Below are 18,369 nucleotides of genomic sequence, written 5' to 3' on the forward strand. Positions count from 1 at the left end.
CAGATGGCCGTTCTACCCACTACTTTACAATGCTGGATCCAGCAGAGAATTTTTAAGCATTTTAAATAATAAAACATACCTAAAGTTGTACTGATGAAACTTGTATTCCTTAAAATAAATTTTAAAAATCAATAAAAAAGAAGATAAACAAACATCACCAGAAAATGTGGCAAGTTCCACTTCCACTTTATGCTCTATTTCTGAATAAACAAATTAAAATAGATCTTTGCTATAAACCAATGACTTCCTATATTTAGTTGATCATTGATGAACTCCAGAGTCATTTCCAAATGAAAAGGGATTCAAATTTGTGAGTTCATCACATTTACAGCTCACTGAATCAGTAGTGTCAGATTAACTCTTGTATTGCACATCTCTGAAGGAATTCCCAATATTAATGGATTAGCCTTATTAAATATCAATGTCTTCATTTATTCCATAAGTATTTTTGAAATTTATTACATAGTGGGTACTTTGATAGAAACTGATATATAGTGCTGAATAAACAAAATCCACATTCCCAGGAATTTCCATCCTAGTGGGAGAGAAAATGAACACACAGGCAAATTGCAACTACTGTAATCTCAGTAAGTGGGACATGTGATGATAAAAATCAATCAGTAAATTAGAGATGGGACTTGAGCACCTCCTTGACTTGCATCCTCTGGTCTGCTTTAAGAAAAACCAGGAGGAAAAGAAAGCTAGGCATCAGAAGCAATGTAAACATAGGTGGCAGGCCTATTAAAGGTTGCTCTGTACAGCGATCTGCCCTCAAAGAAACCCAGCAGGCCAGTCCGCTACAGTGGCTTTCAATGTGGTAATCCTGGGATTCAGCAGAAATCCACTTATGAAGAGCCCTGGCAGCTCTGCCAGCCAAGAGTTGGATCACTGGAAATGGAACTGCCCTGGAGTTGAAGGATGCCCAGTTCAGAGCCACAGATCTTGCAAGCTACAAGCTGAAAAGCCCTTCACTTGGCCAAGTTTCCAAAGTGACCACCACTGCTGAGGGTACAGCCATGCAGAGTCAGTAACGTTGCAGGCAGAAGATGCCACTTGCCTTAACCTGACCACCTCTCCTCCCAAGCCAGCTAGGTAATGGAAGTCAACAGGCTGCCTTCCCCAAGGAGGTTCACACCTCCCTTAGGCTATACCCCATGTGAAGAGATAGATAGGTCTGGGCCTCATAACTTACAAGGCCTTAAAGCTCACCAGATTATTATCAGGCCCCTTCTGTCAGTTCTTTCCTTTTTTTAAAAGATTTATTTTATTTACTTGAAAGTCAGAGTTACACAGAGAGACAAGAGGCAGAGAGAGAGAGAGAGAGAGAGAGAGAGAGAGAGAGAGAGATCCCCCATCCGATGGTTTACTCCCCAATTGGCCACAACGGCCAGACTGTCCATTTCTATTTGGCTTACACAGCACCTTTGTTAGGTCCTCTAATGATGACTCTGTCCTTTGTATCTAGCCCACTTAGGGCCTCATTCCTTTGTAATCATAGCCTCTACTCTAATATCAAGGGTTCTACTCCCCACATGTGTGTATTGATGGTCCTTTCCCCTACTTAATGTTGTATTGTTGTTCAGAATTTCTCTACAGACAAACCCCTCTACCTGAAAAAGTTGAGTGGCCTTTCTCCTGATGTTGGTTGGGATCAGCTTTAAACCACATTTATCATGCAGTCCTCACAAGGGTCCAGAGACCCCCCCCCACCATCATTTCCTCTCCTCTATGAAATCCTCTCATTACCTGGTTAATGCCACTCTCAGGATCATTGGTTGCTATTCTCACCCTGTCTTTTATACTACAGTGTATGTTTAAGTGTTTACAGGAGTTGATAATGGAATGAACCAAGGCATTCAGCAACCAGGCGGTCAACCAAATGCTGTTGCTGCTACAGGGATATACTTGGCTCCCTGCCCAGGAGACAGTGGCTTGAGACATTGCTCCATGCCAGTGAAGAGTATCTCATTGCCCTGTTCCAGCAGGAAGTAGCTTTAAAGACAGATCATCGTCCCTCTAACCCTCCTGGACTTTTGGGACTAATGTATTCCCATACAATTCCTGCTTCATAAAAAACTAAAAGGGGGGATGTTAGTAAAATGGTACAATCTTATCTATGGTGTGAACTACACCCTGACACCATCCTAGGCTCTAGCCCCCACTGCCATTGCTGGAAGCCAGGTGGTCACATGGCTCAACCATTGCTGTCAAGCTCCACTCCCATCCTAATGGGATTTGCTGCTCCTACTTCCCTGCCTGCCCCCTGGCAAAGTTTTAAAAGGACCTCTCTCTTTCTCTCCATCTCCTGATCTCTGTCTCTCTTATGCTCTTCTTCTCCCTCTTTTCCTTCTTTTCCCCTTCCCACTGGTATGTTGGGTTTCCCCCAATAAACTCTTTCCCTTAAAAAATTAATCAGTAGGGGCTGGCACTGTGGCACAGTGGGTTAATGTCCTGGCTGGAAGCACCAGCATCCCATATGGGCACTTGTTCGAGATCCACCTGTTCCACTTGCAATATAGCTGTCTGCTATGGCCTGGGATAGCAGTAGAGGATGGCCCAAGTCCTTGGGCCCCTGCACCTGCGTGGGAGACCCAGAAGAAGCTCCTGGCTTCTGGCTTTGGATCAGTGCAGTTTCCAGCTGTTGTGGCCATCTGGGGGTGAACTATTGGATGGAAGACCCCCCGCCTCTGCTCTCTCTGTGTAACTCTGACTTTCAAATAAATAAATAAATCTTTTAAAAAAATCAATCAGTAGGGTGGCACTGTGGCTCACTTGGCTAATCCTCCACCTGCGGCACTGGCACCCTAGGGTTCTAGTCCCAGTCAGGGAGACAGATTCTGTCCCAGTTGCTCCTCTTCCTGTCCAGCTCTCTGCTGTGGCCTGGGAGGGCAGTGGAGGATTGCCCAGGTGCTTGGGCCCTTCACCTTCATGGGAGACCAGGAGGAAGCACCTGGATCCTGGCTTTGCATCAGCGCAGCATGCTGGCCCTTGGTGGCCATTTGGGAGGGTGAACCAATGGAAGGAGGACCCTTCTCTCTGTCTCTCTCTCTCACTGTCTAACTCTGCCTGTTAAAAAATCAATCAGTAAAGAAAATAAAGTTAGTAGGTGTAGGGATTTTATTGAACTGTATTCTTACTGGACTTCAAGGAAGTAGTTGTCCTTTAATAACATACTTTGAAGGAAAAATAAATCCAATGTTGGTCTCTGATTCTTTAAAGACTTATTTATTTAAAAGGAAGACTTACAGTGGAGATGGTGGGGAGTGAGAAAGGAAGACAGAAAGGGAGAGGGAGAAATGCTTTTAGCTACTGGTTCACTCCCAAAATGACTACAGCTGCCAGGCTGGTCCTTGCTGAAGCCAAGGAGCCAAGAACTCCATACAGGTGGCAGAGGCCCTAGCACTTGGGTCATCATCCCCTGCATTCCTGGGCACATTAACTGGGAGCTGGATCAGTAGCAGAGCAGCCAGGACTCAAACTGGTATTGTATGGGTTGCTGGCATTAGGCTGTGGCTTAACCTGTTGTGACACAATGCCAGCCCCTTTTAATAACATTTTAACAACATAAAACAGCACTATAGAAGGAATGCTACTGCAAGTCTGCAGCAAAACATGATAAGATAGAACAAATTATGGGAGTATGAGGAAGGTAGAGCATTTATCTGAAGTTTCTTGCATTTGGAACATTATAGGGCATGAAATTAGCATGTAAATGTGTGAAAGTAGAGGTTTTATTTATTTATCTATTTTAACTTTTTATTTACTTATCTGAGAACAGAGACACACAGAGAGGAATAAAGAGAAAGAAAGAGCTCCCATCCTTACCAGAAAGAGGGAAGTCTTCCATCCATTGGTTCACTCCCCAGATGATCACAATAGCCAGAATTGTGCTGATACAAAGCCAAGAGCCAGGAGTTTCTTCAGGGTCTCCCATGCAGGTGCAGGGGCCTAAGGACTTGGGCCACCTTCCACTGCTTTCCCAAGTCATAGCAGAGAGCTGCATTGGAAGTGGAGTAGCCAGGACTCAAGCCAGTGCCATAGAGGGTTGCTGGCACTGTAGGTGGCAGGTTTACCTGATTTGCTACAGTACTGGCCCCAAGACCTAAGAATCTTAACTTATAAAACCTCTCCTAAAATTGTAGATTAGGATATCTGACAAATGTGGATCTGAATTGTGCTTTGCTTACCTTCTAGCCATGTGAATTAATTGACTTCTCTACCCTTTAGTTTCCCCATACATAAAATGTAGATTAGGGGCCAGCATTGTGGCAGATCAGGTTAAGTTGTCACTTGCAATACTGGCATCCCCATATCAGAGTGCTGGTTCAAGTCCAGGTGCTCTGCTTCTGATTCAACTTCCTGCTAATACACCTGAGAAGGCAGTGGAAGATGACTCAAGTACTGAGTTCCTGCTACTCACATTGGAGATCGGGGTGAAATTTCAGGAGCCTGGCTTTGGCCTAGCATTTGCTGCCATATGGGGGAGTGAATCAGTGGATGAAAGAAAGATCTCTCTCTCCCTCTCTCTCTCTTTGTAACTCTGCCTTTCAATAAATAATAAACCTTTTAGAAACTTGGATCAGGGCCGGTGCCATGGCTCATTTGGTTAATCCTCTGCCTGTGGCACCAGCATCTCATATGGGCACCAGGTTCTAGTACCAGTTGCTCCTCTTCCAGTCCAGCTCTCTGCTGTGGCCCGAGAAGGCAGTGGAAGATGGCCCAGGTGCTTGGGCCCCTGCACCCACATGGGAGACCAGAGGGAGGCACTTGGCTCCTGGCTTCAGATCGTCATAGCTCTGGCTGTAGCAGCCATTTGGGGGGTGAACCAACAGAAGGAAGACCTTTCTTTCTGTCTCTCTCACACACTGTCTAACTCTGTCAAATAAGAAAAAAAAATAAACTTGGATCACTTAGAAATGTGGATGAATAGATTTGTTTAACTGACTTTCTTGACTATTTGTCATGTGGGTGACACTGCCAGATTCCAGAGACATAAAAATGAATACTATAAAAGACTTCACCCTCACAAAATGCACACTCTAGTGGGTGAGAGCCACCTATACCATCCTTCTAACACTGCACAGCAATCCCTCTAAACAGAAGCGGTCGCTGGCATCACACCTGTGGTAGAGATTGCAGGCACTCTTCTATGTCCACTTCTCCTTTCTTCTGGCTTTGTACTTGCATCAGACCTTAGACCTCTGAAATCAGGGCCATGTACCAGTGCTAGTAGAAGTCTGAGAGTACGGGTATCAGGGGCACTTTGAAACCAATACATCTCATGGCCAGAAAGTCACGCATTTATATTCTCTTCTACTGCCTCAATAGCCAAGGAAGTCAAGTGCTCTGGATAGTACAATTACAGGATGGAAGAGACTCCACGAACTCCATCAGCAGAGCTTTTAGAGGATCTGCCCAAGAGAATGACCTAGACCTGCAGCCAAATTTGACTGGCTAAGCAACAAACTTCTGTTAATTTACCAAGAGTTACTGGTTGTAAATGACTACAGCATGCTCTTGTTTCACTAATTCACAAACCGCCCTGCAAAAGACATTCTGAAAAAGCCAAAGAGCAGTGAGTACTCACTGGTGAGTGGAATAACAGCCAGAAGAAGAGGTGAAGAAGGACGATGAGAACAGAAGGAAGCAGTACAAGGGCCCTGAGGATTGACAGGGCCTGGAAATTGGGGAAACTGTAGGTCGTTCAGGTGAGCTGGGATACAAAGAGAAAGGATGGGGACATGGGAAGACAGAAGAGGGAAGTTAGAGCAAACTGGAAGGCCTGTGGGCCAGGTTAGTAGCTTGTATTGCTAATCAGTACTGTATCATGGGGAACATGGGAACCATGGGGCTGGGGGGAGGAGACTTTGAGCAAAGGCTGACATGCTCCTCTGTGTTTAGAGAAGGGATTGAGGCAGGACTAGAAATAGGCAACCAAGATCAAAGTATACCGCTTATGGAAAGTACCTCCTATAGTATCTGGCAGACAGAAATATGTGGCTCCCCTTTTCCCTTCTTCTTCTCATTTATTAAGGTAATTGGAAAAACTAGTCCTCTCTGTAACTCAGAAATCTTAGTGATGGAAAGAAATGCTTCTTCAAAAATAAATGCTTTATTATATAAAAAAGATATACACAAAATGTTCATTAAAAATGGAATTGAAAAATTAAATTTAAATTTAAAAAGTTTACTTCTTCACATTTCAGTGAAGATCAAGACACTTTTGTGAATCAAGATACTTTGCCATTTAATTCACCCCTAAGAACTGAGGTTTCTGGGAATTTAAACATGGTATTGCTGGATTTTTACATTAGTAACTAAAGAAAACTGCATGTCTTTAAAAAAAAGTTTTAAGATTATAAAACATAAAGAAGTCATAGGGAGCCCAAACAGAATTATGGTATAGATGCCTAGCTATACCCCATGGAAATTCTCACAAAATTACCCCTTTTTGATGAGATAAATGAACCAATGCATTGTTGTAGTGCAGAGATACTCCTTGGTGAAGCTTTTCCAGGTGTTTTTCTGCTGGAGCTTTCAGATGTGATCATTCTCTGTTTCTACTTTGACTGGACCACTTCCACCTCTTGGTAGCCATTGTCTTGACTGTGCTTTGACTTAGGAATCATACTGGTAAATTCATGTTTCATCTTGTATTGTTGCAGGATGATGAAAGCCATCTCAGTTCTTACCTCGCATTAAAGAAGAATTTCCATGCAGACAGGGACAGTGAGCAAAGCAAAATTTATTGAAAGTGAGAATCCCCTTGTTGCAGCAGTGAGGAGTGGGGTTCCAAGAGAGCATCTCCCAGTTAAGCCTGTGAGGGCTAGCCATTTTATACATACAGTTGCTCTCTCTGGTTGCTTTCTGAAAACCATTCCTAGATTTAACCAATCAGGGAGGATTAGACTAACAGCCAATCATCACAAAGCAGGGATAAAAAGCAATCAGAAGGGTAGAATAGCAACCAGAGGGGGAGGGTAACAATTAGAAGACTAGAATAACCAACCAATCAGGAGCAAGGCCTACAATGCTGTGTAGTCTTCTCTTGGCATAAAACTAAGTGTGGTTAAGACAGCTTCCAGGGAGAAGCAAGCACTTTGTCCACTCTTCAAGGGCTTTTGTCCCTTTCTCACTCTGATAGGGAAATGACCTAATGAGTTACCTAGTGTAACTCCTCATATTATTGCAGTGTTTGCAAGAGGTGCTTTTAGTTAAAAATCTTTCTATTGAAAACAATATTTCTATAGCTGTTCTGGGAACAACAGTTTTTGCACACCCACTGAACAAGAATGTTAGTCTTTGTTTTTTCTAGTCAGAATTATGTAAGCTGAACAGTGGAGATGTCTGTACTGTTGGCTCTTGTTTCTGTTGCTATTCATCAGTCCTCTTCAATTAGGGTATGAACAAGCCTAATGTTATCCTTGCAGATTGATGTGGATGGTCTGCCACTGTGGGCTTCATCTTTAACATCACCTCAGCCCTTCTTAAATAAATTTACCCCTCATAAATTGCTGATTTCCTTGAGGCCTTGTCCACATACAATTGCCACAAGGCATCCATGGGGTTGCCATTTTCCCATCCATGCTGCACCATCAAGGTAGTGTTCATTCTTCTTCTCCTGCAGAATTCCTGTTGCTCTGATAAGGGCTTTTTCAAATTGATGTCTTAACCTTCTTAGTGCCCCAAACTAGATCCTGGGCAAACAGATTGTGACAAATTACTATTTTATTTTGATGCAGATTTTTTAAATCTACACATACTTTTTCATAGTGTGCATTTCAATGAACTTCCTGAGGAGTAGCTCATATTATAAGTTATTTACAAAATGGAAGGCTATGTTACCTGACTGAGGAGCTGTCCGTATTATAGCATTAAGTGAGAAAAGCAAGTTGCAGAGTAATATACATTGCATAGTTCCATTACTGAAGACAGAAATAAATAAGCAAATACATAGTTCAACCTGCTATAGTTCTATTACTGAAGACATAAAATAAATAAGAAAATAGATAATTCAACACTATTCATGTATGAAACCTATTGGTATCCAGTTTTTGAGCCTGTAGCAGCATAAGAAATGCACTGTGGGCTATTAATAACAGTCACTTCTAGGGGTTTGTAGTATTGTCATAGTTCCAATAAGCATATGTTACTTTTATATATTTTAATTAATGGAAACCTTAAAAGAAAAGCATCATTCTAAAGAACTGAAAATGGCAATGCATGTCCTATAGAAATTGTCAATTTCAATCTTAAAACCCGACCTGTTGGTGCAAAGATTTCTCTTTTCAGTCCAAGTTTCCTTTACTTGCTTGAATTGAACTGCTTTAAATCTAATGTGCTACCTTGAGTTCTCTGTGATTATTAATTCCAATGGATTAAAGACTCTAAGGGGATTTACATAGATTCAGACTTTCAGTGATGATTGCTCTCTGAGAAGAATCCCTGCTCACTTTTAGGAAATATTCTCATCATGAATATAAATTACAGTACTTTGAACTTGTGGGATAAAGGTAATCACCTTCCAAAGGACTTGTTGACCTTAAAAGAACAATGACATGCAAATAAAGCTGAATCAATGAAAATTCTCTCAGGTCAGGTACCAGGGTCTGTAGGAGGTGCTGGTGAATCAAACCTAAGTCACTGAAGAAAGGCACCAACCTTAGGTATAGAGAACCTGAATTTAAGTGTCCCATGCTTTCAATTTCCAACCTTTTCTACCAAGAATTATGAGAAACAGCAGTCTGATATTTCCAGTATATGATATAAGCATGCTAAATTCCATCCAAATGGAAATGTCCACTAGATTGTTTCTAATTCAGAGGCTACAAACATAAATTTGTGAGTCATCTATAGAAAGAGAGTAAAAAAAAAGTCACACATGGGGAGCTGGCCCACGGAAGACACATTGAGAGGAGTATCTGACTCAGCATTTTGATTAATATCTCAAAGTCCCTAAGTTCAAATCTTTTTTAAAAAGTTTATTTGAAAGACACAGTGGCAGAATGAGAGGGAGAGATTTGTCTCACCCACTGGTTCACTCACCAGATGGCTGTAACAGCTGGGACTTGGCCAGGCCAAAACCAGGGGCCAGTATGTGTGTTTATATCAGGGTAGGGCAAAAGTAATTCATCGTGTCACATGAATCATAGTCTGTGTTTGCCGATATTTTAAAACCTATTGTTTCCTACTTGAAAAATCATTAACATGTCTGTGTAGGCTAAATAAGCCCCTTTCACTTTTTTAAGATTTATTTTTGTTTATTTGAAAGAGTACAGAGTGAGAGGAAAAGACACAGAGGAGAAGTCTTCCATCTGCTGATTCACACCCCAAATGGCTATGACCAGAACTAGGCCCAGCAGAAGTCAGGAGCCATGAGTGTCATCCAGATCACTTGCATGGGTGGTTGGGCCCAAGTACTTTGACAACCTTCTGCTTCTTTTCTAGGTGCATTAGCAGGGAGTTGGATCAGAAATAGAGCAGACTCAGGGTCAACATTGTGGCATAGTGGGTAAAGTCACCCACTTTTATTGGCAGCACCCCACATGGGCATTACCTCTTGTTCTGGCTGCTTCACTTAGATAAAGCTTCTGGCTTTGGTTTTGGCATGGCCCAGCACTGGCCTTTGAAGACATCTGGAGAGTGAACCAGTGGATGGAAGATCTCTCTCTCTCTCTCTCCCTCCCTCCATCTCCCTCTTTCTCTCTCTCTCTTGCTTTTTCTCTCCCTCTCTCTCTCCCTCTCCTCTCTCACTCTCTCTCCCCCATCTCTCCCTCTCTGTAACTTTGAGTTTCAAATAAACAAATAAATCTTTTTTTAAGAAGGTATATCAATCCAATTATCATTTTTTTTACAGGCAGAGTTAGACAGTGAGAGAGACATAGACAGAGAGAAAGGTCTTCCTTCTGTTGGTTCACCCCCCAAGTAGCCACTACGGCTGGTGCGATGCACTGATATGAAGCCAGGAGCCAGGTGCTTCCTCCTGGTCTCCCATGTGGGTGCAGGACCCAAGCACTTGGGCCATCCTCCACTGCCTTCCCCGGCCACAGCAGAGAGCTGGGCTGGAAGAGGAGCAACCGGGACAGAATCCGGTGCCCCATCTGAGACTAGAACCCGGGGTGCTGGCACCACAGGTGGAGGATTAGCCAACTGAGCCATAGCACCAGCTCAAATAAATAAATAAATGTTAAAAAAAAAGTTGTGTGTCTGTGTCAGACTTGGCTGCAAGTGGTTTGCTGAGCCTATTAGTACCCTGAGCAAGATTCACGCCACTACCTGTGCCCTGCAAACACATCTCTGTCAGGAAAGTAGTGGACAACACCAGGTCTGAAGACTTATGGTGAAAATTTTGTTGTTATGATCCTAAAGTTCATGTGTATGTTCCACTTGATTTCTACATTCACCATCCAAGAGGATTTGCTTACATTCAATTTGAGGATGCTCATGATTCCAAAAATGCTTTACATAACTTGGACAGAAAATAGATTTGTGGGCATCAAAAATACAATTTGCACAGGGCAATCAGAAGACACCAAATCAGAAGGAAGCCAAGGAAGGGAGGAATGTGTATAGTTCTTCATGTCATGATGATTTGACAAATATTGATGTTCTAGAATCTAATGTTATGAAGGGAGAGCAAGAAGTCAGTCTTTTAATTACAAGTATAAATCTTATAGCCCTAGAAACAGTAGACTGATTAGAAGACTTCACGGTAGCAGAAGCCGTTCCAACATTGTTAGATTCAAACACCAAAGATCGTGATATCCCAGCCCAATAAATAATTGGAGACTAAATCACATTCTAGATCTGCATCTCACAAAAAAATTAAAGGCACCCCTAAAACAGGTTCCAAAACACATTATAAGTCTGGCTCAAGTGATGAAAAGGAACCAGGGAGAAAAGGACTACCTAAATCCAAAGTTCAGTCAAGATCACAGTCTAGGTCTAGGTCAAAATTTAGATCAAGATCTTAGACTAGTCCTAAGTCCAGTGGCCACTGATAATATAAACTATGATAATCTTTAGGCATATATCATTATTTACTCATAGTGTGGTTTACTTAAATTATCAGAAGTACAATGTTGTAATGATACTTTAGAAATACTTGTTAGCCTTCCATGTATCCAGTTATAATTAAAATGACATGTTATTTAGAAGCCACTCTGAAGAGTCCAATTTACTTAATGTCATGGGCAGGTACAAATTTGTGGGGTCGGCCGGTGCCACGGCTCACTAGGCTAATCCTCCATTTTGTGGCGCCGGCACACCGGGTTCTAGTCCTGGTCGGGGTGCCGGATTCTGTCCCAGTTGCCCCTCTTCCAGGCCAGCTCTCTGCTGTGGCCAGGGAGTGCAGTGGAGGATGGCCCAAGTCCTTGGGCCCTGCACCCCATGGGAGACCAGGATAAGTACCTGGCTCCTGCCATCGGATTGGCGCGGTGCGCCAGCTGCAGTGCGCTGGCCGTGGCGGCCATTGGAGGGTGAACCAACGGCGAAAGGAAGACCTTTCTCTCTGTCTCTCTCTCTCACTGTCCACTCTGCCTGTCAAAAAATTTAAAAAAAAAAAAAAACAAATCTGTGGGATCTGCAATTTTCTCAAAGATTCTCATTATGCTTGAAGTATTCATTGAAAAGATGTTGATTGACTTAAATTTGCAACATTGTCTTACTAAAAATGAAATTTCATCTCCATATTTCATAGAACTGGAAACCTAGAGCTGTAGCTTGCTAATAAGATAGATTAATTTCTTCTTCTTTTTTTTTTTACAGAAGATCAGTTTAGTATACATTAAGTAAAGATTTCAACAGTTTGCACCCCCATAGAAACACAAAGTGAAATATACTGTTTGAGTACTCGTTATAGCATTAAGTCTCAATGTACAGCACATTAAGGACAGAGATCCTACATGAGGAGTAAGTGCACAGTGACTCCTGTTGTTGACTTTACAAATTGACACTCCTGTTTATGGCATCAGTAATCTCCCTATGCACCAGTCATGAGTTTCCAAGGCTATGGAAGCCCCTTGAGTTCTCTGACTCTTTTCTTGTTTAGACAAGAGCATAGTCAAAGTGGAGGTTCTCTCCTCCCTTCAGAGAAAGGTACCTCCTTCTTTGAAGACCTGTTCTTTCCACTGCGATCTCACTCACAGAGATCTTTCATTTAGGTTTTTTTTTTTTTCCAGAGTGTCTTGGCTTTCCATGCCTGAAATACTCTCATGGGCTTTTCAGCCCAATCGGAATGCCTTAAGGGCTGATTCTGAGGCCAGAGTGCTGTTTAGGACATCTGCCATTCTATGAGTCTGCTGAGTATCTCGCTTCCCATGTTGGATCACTCTCCCCTTTATTTATGGGATTAAACATGACAATAGGTCTGATCTGATTTCATCATCATTTAAAAAATCATCTATTGTTTTTCACTTTATGTTTCTGTGTGGGAGCAAACTGTTGAAATCTTTACTTAATGCATGCTAAACTGATCTTCTGTATATAAAGAGAAATGAAAATGAATCCTCATGTGAATGGAAGGGGAGAGGGAGTGGGAAAGGGGAGGGTTGCGGGTGGGAGGGACATTATGGGGGGGAAGCTATTGTAATCCATAAGCCGTACTTTGGAAATCTATATTCATTAAATAAAAGTTAAAAAAAGATAGATTAACACAAAAATGAAGCAGCCACAGTATAACACTGACTGTTCAAACACAGTAGGTTCATGGTGAACTTTTAGGTCTTGTTAAGATGTCTAGTCCCCTGTTAATATTTTATTTATGGAGCTGGCACTGTGGTGTAATGGGTTAAGCCACTGCCTGCAGTGCTGGCATCCCATATGAGTGCCAGTTCCAGACCTGGCTGCTCCACTTCCAAGCCAGCTCTCTGCTATGGCCTGGGAAAGCAGTAGAAGATAGCCCACATCCTTGGGCCCCTGCACCTGCTTGGGAGACCCAGAAGAAGCTCCTGGCTTCAGATTGGTGTAGCTCTGGCCACTGTAGCAAATTGGGGAGTGAAGACCTCTCTCTCTACCTCTCCTTCTCTCTCTGTGTAACTCTGACTTTCAAATAAATCTTTAAAAAAGTTTATGTATGACACAGTTTAGAATAGTTCTTTTGTTAACCCCAGTACTTGTAGGACTGCCCCCCCCCCCCGGCTGGGTTAAACAACATTTTCAGGGTGATTGAGATTTTGGCTGAAACACAGAGCCTTCACTGCTTTTATTCTGGCTTCTGTACAGATTTGGAATATACAAAAATCTCACCTTAGAAGTTGAGCAGATCATTGATGGCAGAAACAATTTGAAGGGGGAAAGAATGTTCTCACATAATTACTCTGAAGTTTAATGAGAATTGCTGACTAATTATCTTAGTGCCATTAGAAGTAAGTTGTTTCAAAGTAAGTTTTGTTTGTGTGAGAGTGTGCATTGTGTAAACTAAATGGTGATGCTTATAGCACTTAGAGTGTGTATTTGTATCAAAATGTGCCTACCTATTTATGAGGGAGGCTTGCTTTTCACACTTCAGTTTTATTTAATGTGTGGCAAGCTGAGAGACAACACTCCCATTTTAGGTGAGGTTGTGTCGTGAAGTTTAAAATATTTCAGGAAAAGGATCAGTTCTAAGCAAGAGTCATCTCTCAGCTTTAGTTATCAATGTAGCTGACTAAAAATGAGGAAATAAAATCCTTAACCATTTATAATTTCTGTAATTTCTCTGAAAGATTTCTTTGAGGAACTAAAAGTGACTTGACATATCCAAACTGATTTCAGAGTAAGAAGCTAACATCTTTTTTAAATCTCAGATTGTTTACTTGTAGATCTAGGTAATATTGTGGGGAAAAAATTTCTTTCAGAGGAGTACTCTTTCCAATTTTGGTTTTGGAAACCTAGGTTTTGCCTGTGAAGAACAAGACAATGGTTTTTAGATACTGCTTGTGGATTGTGTTTGAGGGATTGATTCTAGGACTGCTATATATTGGATAGTATTTCTAGCTTTCATTTATTTACTATTTGCAGTTAATGTTCATGTTTTGCTATAAAATCATGCTATGCACATTTCTTTAATTTTTTAAGATTTTTCTGGATGTATAAAGAACAAAGTTAATTTTTTATTAAACTGTTACACACTATTAACACCTGCACTTCAAGTTTGGAAATGCACATTTGCAAGCAGCCATGCAAAAGTGTCCATGAATAATTCATAATCTATGAAAATTATTAAAACATCCTTGCTACTAATACATTCCTAAGTACAAAAGTGACTACCATATTTGTTACTTCTGGGTAGTGAGAGAAACTCATTTGCAAAACAGATAAAATTCAATCTTTAGGCTGTTTTTTTTTTTAATTTCTTAGTCCTTTGGGATCATTAAGCATGCAAAAGCATTGCACAGGAAAGTCCACAAAGGAACTAAGGTTGTTAGGACATCCCATTAAGCCATAGCTAGAAATGCCTCTGGATCATTCATATCAGAAACAGAAACACTTGACTTAGTCCTGCTGGACTAGGTCATCCATCATGACATCCATCATGCCCATGTCTACCTCTGCCCTCTTCTACCACCATATTCTAGGTGGCCTAAGTCTCCAAAGTTGATCTCTAGCTAAGATGTTATATCATTTGCTGGTTTCCAAAAATGATAGGCCATAATAGAATCTTCAGCATGAGCCTCTTCACACCTTGATTTATGAAAAACAAATCCTTTCATTGCCAATCAGCACCTTGATTTGATTTTCAGATATTAAATTCTAGTTTTATCCTGTCTTTATGAATTGTCTTCCACTCATCCAAAGTAATCTCTTTTGTACTCTCTTTTACCTCTTCCATTCACATTTCCCCATTTTCCATGTTGGCCACTGGATGTTCTTCACCTTCAAGTGTTTCCTGAGTCACATTTTGATGAATCAAAGTCAGTTAATTCATCTTTGACAGTTTCCCATTTGTGAGACCCACAACCTCCACATTTGTCTACCTGCTTTAGACCACTGTAATGTGATAAAGATCTATTGCTTTTACTGTGTCTATCAAATTCACATTTGCCGTGAGAACCAAATCCATCTCCTAGGCCCATTCCACATCCATGGCCTCCTGACCTCTTCTAAGACCACCACTACCTCAGGTCAGTCAATTATAAATGTATCAACAGAAAACTCACCTCTCATCTGCTAATATCCATGCCCCTCTGAAGCAGACCTGAGGCAGCCTTGAGCCAACAGTTGTGCCTCAACTTCCACCTGTAGACCTGATGTTGGGAAGCACTCTTCGCCAGAGAATGACATTTTAGTTTTATGCTCCCAATTAAAACTTTCCCCTATTTTTATAAATTGTTAATTTCTTGCATACTTTACAAAATGACTATAACTTTGCTAAACAAAGTACCATTTTTTTTTGTCTTGTGCCATGTTGAGATAGTGTGATGACACTGACAGACCCTTATGATGATGTTGGTTCCCTTTTCCGTTTTTTTTTTTTTTTGTATTTTTTGTATGACTTTTTATCCTCTTTCCAGTTGTTAGGTTAGGTTTTATGATCTGAGAAAAAGAATTACTGGAGCCTGAGAATAGAGGAAAAGGGATTTTTCCTGGGCCTTTTAGGATAATTTCCCCTCAGATAATTTAGAAAATTATCTAAATTGCATTCAAACTTTGAACTACTTCAAGAAGAGGAATCTAATGCAACCAAGTCTGCAATGCTCCCAAAACATTACAGAAGTGGATATTCTGTGAATAAGTCAGAAGATGATTAAAATATCCTAGGTTAGGTTTGTAATATTCCACAGGGTCATTAAGTTGATGCTGGCTTCTATTTGTGGTGTGTTTGTGTTTTTGCATAGTATTTGCTTTCATTAGGAGAGGATGTAGCAGGAACAGTAAGATGCTGGGTTTTGACAAGCTTTGCAGAAGTGAATCAATGGAAGTAACAGGGCAGATCCTGTTCTTGCAGGGCAGGGATAGTAGCAGGGATTAAAGCTTACTCTAATGGCCCTTCAGTTTGTTTTCTTTGCTTGTGTTTGTGTTTCACTTTTTTGGAGCAGACAGTTCCATTAGTAAAGTTTTGGTTTGTGGATTTAATTGCAAGGGGGTAGGGCTTTGGAATGTGGACTGGATCCCAGGGTGATCCTCAGCCTCAGAGCTTCCCCAAACAGCTGCGGAGTCTCTGTGCTAGGAGAGACATCTTCCCTCTCTTGTTGAATGACATTTTCCTTTCTATGATGCATATAATGTTAGTGGATTACGTCCTTCCTCCCAAAACATGTGTTGAACTGCCTTCTGAGCAGTTAGTACTTTTGTGGGTCTGAGTCTCAGCTGTTTTGTTCTCCCTGGCCTTTAAACACTCCTTGATATTCCCCACCTGGTTTGTTGCCATTTCCCCTGCCACCCAGGGTGCAGGACTTTCACCTCTTTCCTTGTCCTTGACTTGTTCACCCTGGAAGGTTAAGAATTTGAATCAGTCCCTGTGGGTCAATCCTTCAAGACCTATTAGAGTTAGGTATTAGTCCTTTGACTAGGAAGAAACCATATGTCATCTATCATTGATACGTGGTATTCATTACTCATTTTTCTGTTGTGGGTAGCGTTTAGCCCCCAGCACTGATTCTCAGCCTGAAGCCAGTGAATCCCTTCAGTTACAGTTAAACAAAGTTTTTATAAGTCATTTTTGCTCACACTATAAGAAGGTTTACCCAGTCATCTCAAGCTAATTAGAAGCTCTGATTGGCAGCTTTAAATTTGATTAAAAACTTAAAAGTATTAGTCTTTTAATAATAAAGGTGCTCTTAATGAAAAGAATGAGAATGATGCTACTTGGTGCTTAACGAAAATATTTTGATTTAATGTATGTACCAGCTATTGCCATTTCTTTATTGTATTGAAAAGTTTCCTTTTAAATAAATAGCAGTTTTTCAGTGTTTAAAAGAAAAGAAAACCTGCTTCTTCACCCTTCTTCACCACCATTCAAGAGGTGGTCACCTTTTTGGTCCTCTATCAATGATTTTTCCTTCACCCTGAAGTTGTTGATCAGTCTTCTTCCAACATGTCTTATTCCTTCTTTCTTGAACGCCACAGGTGGCTGCACCTCCTCTTTCTTGTCAACCAGGCCAATCTGGCAGTGAGTTTATTGGTCTTTCTGGGACTCTTTCCATGGCTGTTTGCCTGCTGCTTTGGAGTTGGTCTGGGCCTTTGCCTGAGCTGCATTATTGGCCATGGGGACTCCAATGCACCCCACCCCCAGCCCCCCTTCTGCCGGCTTCTTTTTTCTTGGTCTCTGCTCCTTCAGCATCTGGAATGGATCAGATTCAATGTCAAATAACTGGTTTACTTGGTTGGTAACCATGCAGAGAAGCCTTCCTGTAGGTGCCCAGCCCTGATTGTGGCTCGGCGGTGCTTTTCTCCACAGATTGCCATGGGCCACCTTGAGTTAAGAGCTCCTGCTTCAGTACTTCCCACAAGATGATCCAGCTCAGGGGGAAGGAGTCTACTTAACACTGTAGTTTTAGGGGCCGGCGCTGTGGCACAGTGGGGTAATGCCCTGGCCTGAAGCACTGGCATCCCATATGGGTACTGGTTTGAGACCCGGCTGCTCCACTTCCAATCCAGCTTTCTGCTATGGCCTGGGAAAGCAGTAGAAGATGGCACAAAATGCTTGGGCCCCTGCACCCATGTGGGAGACCTGGAGGAAGCTCCTGGCCTCAAATCAGCACAGCTCCAGTCATCGCAGCCAACTGGAGAGTGAACCATCAGATGGAAGACTTCTCTGTCTCTCTTTGTCTCTCTCTCTCTATTTCTTAAAACTGTAGTTTTAAAAATAAAACTACTAGAAGTAGTTTTGCAGTTCTGAAAAAGGAAAAGTTGTGGGGTTAAAAGTTGTATTTTCTTTCTTATGGAAACTTCTAATATTGTATTTTTATATGTCCTTTTTAAAAATATTGTGTACAACCTTTAAAACATCAATGTTTGCATCAAAAGAAGACCCAGCCTATTTTCTGCTTGCTGTAAATTAAGCAAACATGTTTTAATAAAAACAAAATGAAGGAAAGAAAATTGAAGCAGCCAGAACATGAACCAGTGCCCAAATGGTGAGCCTGTTTAGTTGGGCTGGGCATCTGTGGGCCTCTCAGACTTTAGCAGAATGTCCTTAGCATGCAGGCTGTAGGCTGTGACAGTGTCGTTTTCTCTGAGACTTGCTCATACCTCTCCCCATTGTAGCATCCTATGCTACAGCCTGTGATTTTGGCAATGTCTTCAAACTAGTTGCAATTTTTCACTCAGAACTAGCAGAGAGAGGGCTGAGGCCACCAAAAGAGGAAGTTAGCATTTAGAAATTCCCATTCAGACTGTCACCAACAAAAATCCCACTATTACTATGGGCCCCAAGCCAATGAGCATACA

The 18,369-nt window shown here is 41.6% G+C and overlaps 2 pseudogenes; one reads left to right on the top strand and one right to left on the bottom strand.

The window, feature by feature from the left end:
* The first annotated feature begins 5,630 nt into the window (after positions 1-5,630).
* On the top strand, positions 5,631-11,000 carry LOC149119783 (uncharacterized; annotated as a pseudogene).
* A 3,414-nt stretch (positions 11,001-14,414) lies between these two features.
* On the bottom strand, positions 14,415-17,385 carry LOC149119784 (SERPINE1 mRNA-binding protein 1-like; annotated as a pseudogene).
* Positions 17,386-18,369: the final 984 nt, after the last annotated feature.

Source organism: Oryctolagus cuniculus, chromosome 21 (assembly GCF_051225735.1).
Source record: "Oryctolagus cuniculus isolate XC-2025 breed Fujian yellow rabbit chromosome 21, ASM5122573v1, whole genome shotgun sequence".
Lineage (NCBI taxonomy): Eukaryota > Metazoa > Chordata > Mammalia > Lagomorpha > Leporidae > Oryctolagus > Oryctolagus cuniculus.